This window comes from Salvelinus alpinus, chromosome 1, assembly GCF_045679555.1.
Source record: "Salvelinus alpinus chromosome 1, SLU_Salpinus.1, whole genome shotgun sequence".
Classification (NCBI taxonomy): Eukaryota; Metazoa; Chordata; class Actinopteri; order Salmoniformes; family Salmonidae; genus Salvelinus; species Salvelinus alpinus.
Genome location: NC_092086.1, coordinates 36888823 through 36896218, shown reverse-complemented (window position 1 = coordinate 36896218; position 7396 = coordinate 36888823).

The window sequence follows — 7396 nt, the reverse complement described above, 5'->3', positions numbered from 1 at the left end:
CATTTCTGGGGGGAATGGCCCTAGCCCTCACACTCCGATCCAACAGGTCCCAGACGTGCTCAATGGGATTGAGATCTGGGCTCTTCGCTGGCCATGGCAGAACGCTGACATTCCTGCCTTGCTGGAAATCACGCACAGAATGAGCAGTATGGCTGGTGGCATTGTCATGCTGGAGGGTCATGTCAGGATGAGCCTGCAGGAAGGGTACCACATGAGGGAGGAGGATGTCTTCCCTGTAACGCACAGCGTTGAGATTGCCTGCAATGACAACAAGCTCAGTCCGATGATGCTGTAACACACCGACCCCAGACGGACCCTCCACCTCCAAATCAATCCCGTTCCAGAGACTCATTCCTTCGACGATAAACGCAAATCTGACCATCACCCCTGGTGAGACATAACCGTGACTCGTCAGTGAAGAGCACTTTTTGCCAGTCCTATCTGGTCCAGCGATGGTGGGTTTGTGCCCATTGGCGACATTGTTGCCAGTGAGGACCTGCCTTACAACAGGCCTACAAGCCCTCAGTCCAGCCTCTCTCAGCCTACTGCTGACTGTCTGAGCACTGATGGAGGGATTGTGCGTTCCTGGTGTAACTCGGGCAGTTGTTGTTGCCATCCTGTACCTGTCCCACAGGTGTGATGTTCGGATGTACCGATCCTGTGCAGGTGTTGTTACACGTGGTCTGCCACTGCGAGGACCATCAGCTGTCCGTCCTGTCTCCCTGTAGCGCTGTCCTGGGCGTCTCACAGTACGGGCATTGCAATTTATTGCCCTGGCCACACCTGCAGTCCTCATGCCTCCTTACAGCATGCCTAAGGCACGTTCATGCAGATGAGCAGGGACCCTGGGCATCTTTCTTTTGGTGTTTTTCAGAGTTTTTTAAAGAGAAAGACCTCTTTAGTGTCCTAAGTTTTCATAACTGTGACCTTAATTGCCTACTGTCTGTAAGCTGTAAGTTTCTTAACTACCGTTCCACAGGTGCATGTTCATTAATTGTTTATTGGTCATTGAACAAGCATGGGAAACAGAGTTTAAACCCTTTATAATGAAGATCTATGAAGTTATTTGGATTTTTACATGTTATCTTTGAAAGACAGGGTTCTGAAAAAGGGACGTTTCTTTTTTTGCTGAGTTTATAATGACAAAAGAGAAGCTACATGTATCTAATTATAGACAAGTTGACTAACAAATAGCCTACCAATGTGTCAGAAATTATAAGCAGAAACACACTATATATACAAAAGTATATGGGCACCCCTTCAAATTAGTGGATTTGGCTATTTCAGCCACACTCGTTGCTGACAGGTGTATAGAATCGAGCACACGGCCATGCAATCTCAATAGACAAACATTGGCGGAAGGATGGCTTTAATGACGAGGTCAGTGACTTTCAACATGGCACTGTCATAAGATGCCACCTATACGACAATTCAGTTTATCAAATTTCTGACCTGCTAGAGCTGCCCTGGTCAACTGTATGTGCTGTTATTGTGAAGTGGAAACAACTAAGAGCAACAACGGCTCAGCTGCGAAGTGGTAGGCCACACAAGCTCAAAGAACGGGACCTCTGAAGCGCGTAAAAAAACGTCTGTCCTTGGTTGCAACACTCACTACCGAGTTCCAAACTGCCTCTGGAAGCAACGTCAGCACAAGAACTGTTCATTGGGAGCTTCATGAAATGGTTTTCCATGGCCAAGCAGCTGCACATAATTGGAACGCCGACTGCGAGCCAGGCCTAATCGCCCAACATCAGTGACTAATCACTAATGGTCTTGTGGCTGAATGGAATCAAGTCCCTCCAGCAATGTTACAACATCTAGTGGAAAGCCTTCCCAGAAGAGTGGAGGCTGTTATAGCAGAAAATAGGGGACCAATTCCATATTAATCCCCAGGATTTTGGAATGGGATGTTCGACTGAGGTGTCCACATACTTTTGTCCATGTAGTGTATCTATCGAAATCAGGCAACAAAAAAATCCTGAACCAACTGTCAAAAAAATTGTTATGCCATGTTTGACTGTGGCCTATAGTGTGTTTTCTGTATTTGCGGGTTGAGTACGGGCCTCAGAATTTCCCTCTACATGATCGGTGGGTCCGGTTGAACAAATGTAGGCTAATGCGATTAGCATGAGGTTGTAAGTAACAAGAACATTTCCCAGGACATAGACATATCTGATATTGGCAGAAAGCTTAAATTGTTGTTAATCTAACTGCACTGTCCAATTTACAGTAGCTATTACAGTGAAAGAATACCCTGCTATTGTTTGAGGAGAGTGCACAGTTTTGAACTTTAAAAAGTTATTAATAAACCAATTAGGCATATTTGGGCAGTCTTGATACAACATTTTGAACATAAATGCAATGGTTCATTGGATCAGTCTAAAATTTTGCACATTGATTGCTGCCGTTTAGTGGCCAAAATCGAAATTGCGCTGGGCTGGAATAATACAGTCGTGGCCAAGAGTTTTGAGAATTACACAAATATTAATTTTCACAAAGTCTGCTGCCCCAGTTTGTATGATGGCAATTTACATATACTCCAGAATGTTATGAAGAGTGATCAGATGAATTGCAATTAATTGCAAAGTCCCTCTTTGCCATGCAAATTAACTGAATCCCCCAAAAACATTTCCACTGCATTTCAGCTCTGCCACAAAAGGACCAGCTGACATCATGTCAGTGATTCTCTCGTTAACACAGGTATGAGTGTTGACGAGGACAAGGCTGGAGATCACTCTGTCATGCTGATTGAGATCAAATAACAGACTGGAAGTTTCAAAGGAAGGGTGGTGCTTGGAATCATTGTTCTTCCTCTGTCAACCATGGTTACCTGCAAGGAAACACATGCCATCATCATTGCTTTGCAGAAAAAAGGCTTCACAGGCAAGGATATTGCTGCCAGTAAGATTGCACCTAAATCAACCATTTATCAGATCATCAAGAACTTCAAGGAGGGCGGTTCAATTGTTGTGAAGAAGGCTTCAGGGCGCCCAAGAAAGTCCAGCAAGCGCCAGGACCGTCTCCTTAAGTTGATTCAGCTGCGGGATCGGGGCACCACCAGTACAGAGCTTGCTCAGGAATGGCAGCAGGCAGGTGTGAGTGCATCTGCACGCACAGTGAGGCAAAGATTTTTGGAGGATGGCCTGGTGTCAAGAAGGGCAGCAAAGAAGCTACTTCTCCCCAGGAAAAACGTCTGGGACAGACTGATATTCTGCAAAAGGTACAGGGATTGGACTGCTGAGGACTGGGGTAAAGTCATTTTCTCTGATGAATCCCCTTTCCGATTGTTTGGGGCATCTGGAAAAAAGCTTGTCCGGAGAAGACAAGGTGAGTACTACCATCAGTCCTGTGTCATGCCAACAGTAAAGCATCCTGAGACCATTCATGTGTGGGGTTGCTTATCAGCCAAGGGAGTGGGCTCACTCACAATTTTGCCTAAGAACACAGCCAAGAATAAAGAATGGTACCAACACATCCTCCGAGAGCAACTTCTCCCAACCATCCAGGAACAGTTTGGTGACGAACAATTCCTTTTCCAGCATGATGGAGCACCTTGCCATAAGGAAAAAGTGATAACTAAGTGGCTCGGGGAACAAAATATCGATATTTTGGGTCCATGCCCAGGAAACTCCCCAGACCTTAATCCCATTGAGAACTTGTGGTCAATCCTCAAGAGGCGGGTGGACAAACAAAAACCCACAAATTCTGACAAACTCCAAGCATTGATTATGCAAGAATGTGCTGCCATCAGTCAGGATGTGGCCCAGAAGTTAATTGACAGCATGCCAGGGTGGATTGCAGAGGTCTTGAAAAAGAAGGGTCAACACTGCAAATATTGACTCTTTGCATCAACTTCATGTAATTGTCAATAAAAGCCTTTGACACTTATGAAATGCTTGTAATTATACTTCAGTATTCCATAGTAACATCTGACAAAAATATCTAAAGACACTGAAGCAGCAAACTTTGTGTAAAATAATATTTGTGTCATTCTCAAAACTTTTGGCCACGACTGTACATTATGGCCTTTCTATTGCATTTCAAAGATGATGGTACAAAAACAAAATACAAAAAACGCATGTTTTTTTCTTTGTATTATCTTTAACCAGGTCTAATGTGTTATTCTCTGAAATTCTTTTCACATTTCCACAAACTTCAAAGTGTTTCCTTTCAAATGGTATCAATAATATGCATATCCTTGCTTTAGGTCCTGAGCTACAGATAGTTAGATTTGGGTATGTCATTTTAGGTGAAATTTGGAAAAAAGGGGCAGATCCTTAAGAAGTTTTTAATCACATATAGTGCGGCGATGGCGGATGGGTTATTAAGAATTGCGGGAGGGTACGGGTGAACGAACACACAGCTGACCTGCACACCACTAGTACTTATGGTAGCAATACGCATGCCCCGCACACCTACAGTAAGGATCTCTCCTTTTTCAGCCATCTATTTCCTGTGTTTGAGGGGTGTAAAACCCCATTTGTCATGTTTGAGGGGTGTAAAACCCCATTTGTCATTTCCTTGGATTGATTGCTTTTATTTTACTCTGGTGACTCTTTCCCACTCTTGTTTGTGCCATTTGTTTTTCCCCTGTTAATGTAACGACCGCGGAAATGTTTGTAATGACCTGTGAAACACACTGGCTGAAATAGGTTCAATGTTGTACATTGGCTTTACATTGCATCTATAAAAAAGCTAACGCTTTGTCAGGCATTTAAAGCACCATCTCGACAGTTGCATCACAAGAAAGATAACTGTATTATTGTGGGTGTGGATATTTTTGTGCAATTTAAAAAAATGAACGATTTAATGCAGTGTAAATATTTACACATTTGATGCGCTAAAATAAAAGCAACTTCAGAAAAGGAACACTCGGACTATAGTGATATTATGTATGGTCTCAAGAACAATGTAAAGAATGCATTGATCGGTGTGATCTAGAGCCATGCGTTTTGAATTTAAATGCATTTTTGATTGCGGCCCTGTTCCTACCCTTTATATAACTGTATTGGTGTATGCAAATACACCCAGTGTATGTATGCAACTGAGGCACATATAGTGATATTTTTTTATCACAAAATATTTAAAAAATGCGTGATGTACACAAAATAAAATGTACATCAACCCCCCCAGTCAGGGCATGGACCTTACACGGTGTACAAAGCGTTCCTCAGGAATACTGGCCCATGTCGACGCGAATGCTTCCCACAGGTGTCAAGTTTGCTGGATGTCTTTTGGGTGGTGGACCCTTCTTGATACACAAAGGAAACTTTTGGGTGTGAAAAACCCAGCAGCGTTGCAGTTCTTGACACAAACCGGTGCGTCTTGCACCTAACGTTACTACCATAGCCCATATGTATGTGGGCACTCCAAAGAGTAAATATGTTATTCATACCCTGATTATTAATCTCCCTTTACAATACGTATGTATTCTCATGAACATTTTAACTGAAAGTTGAACAAGTTAATTGGGCCTCAGTGAGTTATTAATACTGCATGTCTGAATTGTACTGACTGTCAGTATACTAGCTAGCTACATCTACTACCATTTCTAAGTGCTTAACTCATCATGGAGACTTTGCTTAGTAGGCCTATGACACACTCATTTTGCATTAAAAAATTATAAAATTCATAAAGTTTAACAATAATCTTTGCTACAAACATTTAGGATTATGTCAATTTTTGCCATCACACAAACCTGTAAGAAAATACACATTATACAGTATGGATGCAACATAAAATGTGGTATTGGAAGGCAGCTTCATGAACACCATGCAGGAGATCATAACTGAACCAAAAATGTGGCTTCCGGATCACTTCCCCAAGATATAGTTCATGGAACTTTTGTTCACAATACCTAAGTGCTCATTAGACTTCCATATGTCTATTTAACATTCCCATAAGTTAGCAAGGGTCAGCAAAATTGTTAAAAGGTTTAAAAAAGTATATAACAGTTGGACAATGAATGAAGATACTCCAAACATTTTGAATTTTTTATCAAATCAGATATTGTTCAGACATTTTGGTGGGAAATCATATATTTAATTTATTGCAAAATGTATCATTTTTTTATTGTAATGTATTCATATACATGAGGTATACAAAACATGACAGACTATCCAGGTGAAAGCCATGATCTCTTATTGATGTCACTTGTTAAATCCACTTCAAATGTGTAGATGAAGGGGAGGAGACAGGTTAAAGAAGGATTTTTAAGCCTTGAGACATGGTGTGTCCATTCAGAGGGTGAATGGGCAAGACAAAAGATGGAACGGGGTATGTCCATTTCTGGGTCCCAATGTTTATCATGAATTTGGATATTGTCTTTCTGTTATCTTGTCCCATTGATGGGGGTGAATGTATTGTTTTTTAATCTGTTTGTGAAGTAATTGTTCATTATTTATTACATTACATTACATTACATTTCCCATATTTAGGGCCTAGTAGAATGTTTTTACAGTTGGTTTGTGAGTATACCAAGTGAGTACTCACTTTGTGACTTGACCTATCCCTTGCTCAGGTTGATGATGATCTATGTTTAGGACAATATAGTGGCTGTTCCTATATCAGTTTGAAATGCATGTAGTGTCATGCATGAGCATGGACCTCTGCTCTCTTCTGATGTAAAGGTACAGTCTGAATCATTTGGACATAGTTGTCTTTTCCCCCAGCTTCAGATACGTTTTACCTTACTGTTTTGTGATGTAAAATGACATTGTATCACCAACATGTAAGTGTTCTTCCATTACTTTCCTGTATAATTTCACGTTTTAAGCATTGAAGTTGTTTAAACATGTTTTTAGTTTGACAGTGGACACTAACACTAAATGGACATTAAACCAATAGGGAATGGGTTCAGTCATGATTATTGAACAATGCTAAAATGTGGTGGTGCATTTCATTGTTGTCAAAATTCCCTTTGACACGTGTAGCTGTGTCTCTGGAGTAGAAGCCCCGCCTTTTCACTATTCCGTCTGTTTCAATGGCCGAATCAAGTGGTTTATTGCCTTATTTGGACCAATAGAATCCATCCACATCCCAGTACGAAAAAGACACGCGACAAGTTCGAGAAAGCCCCGCAAATGTTTTCAATAGTCGTCTGTGTAGACTCCCATTGAAATGAACAATAAATCAAAGAGTATAGATCACATATATATTACAGCTGAATATTTTGATACATCAACAAAAATAAGAACATTTTCGAGCTACCTTGTATGCTGCATATAAGTTGATTCAAATGAGAAAACAAATCCATGGTTCATGTATAGTTATAAAATTGTAGCATCTGCGTTCTACCAGCACTGTATTATATGAACGGTATAGTAGCTACAAGTTCAGGCATATCCGTTGAGGGCTCTTAATGAACCACTGAGGTCTTTGAGCAAGCTTGTTCTCT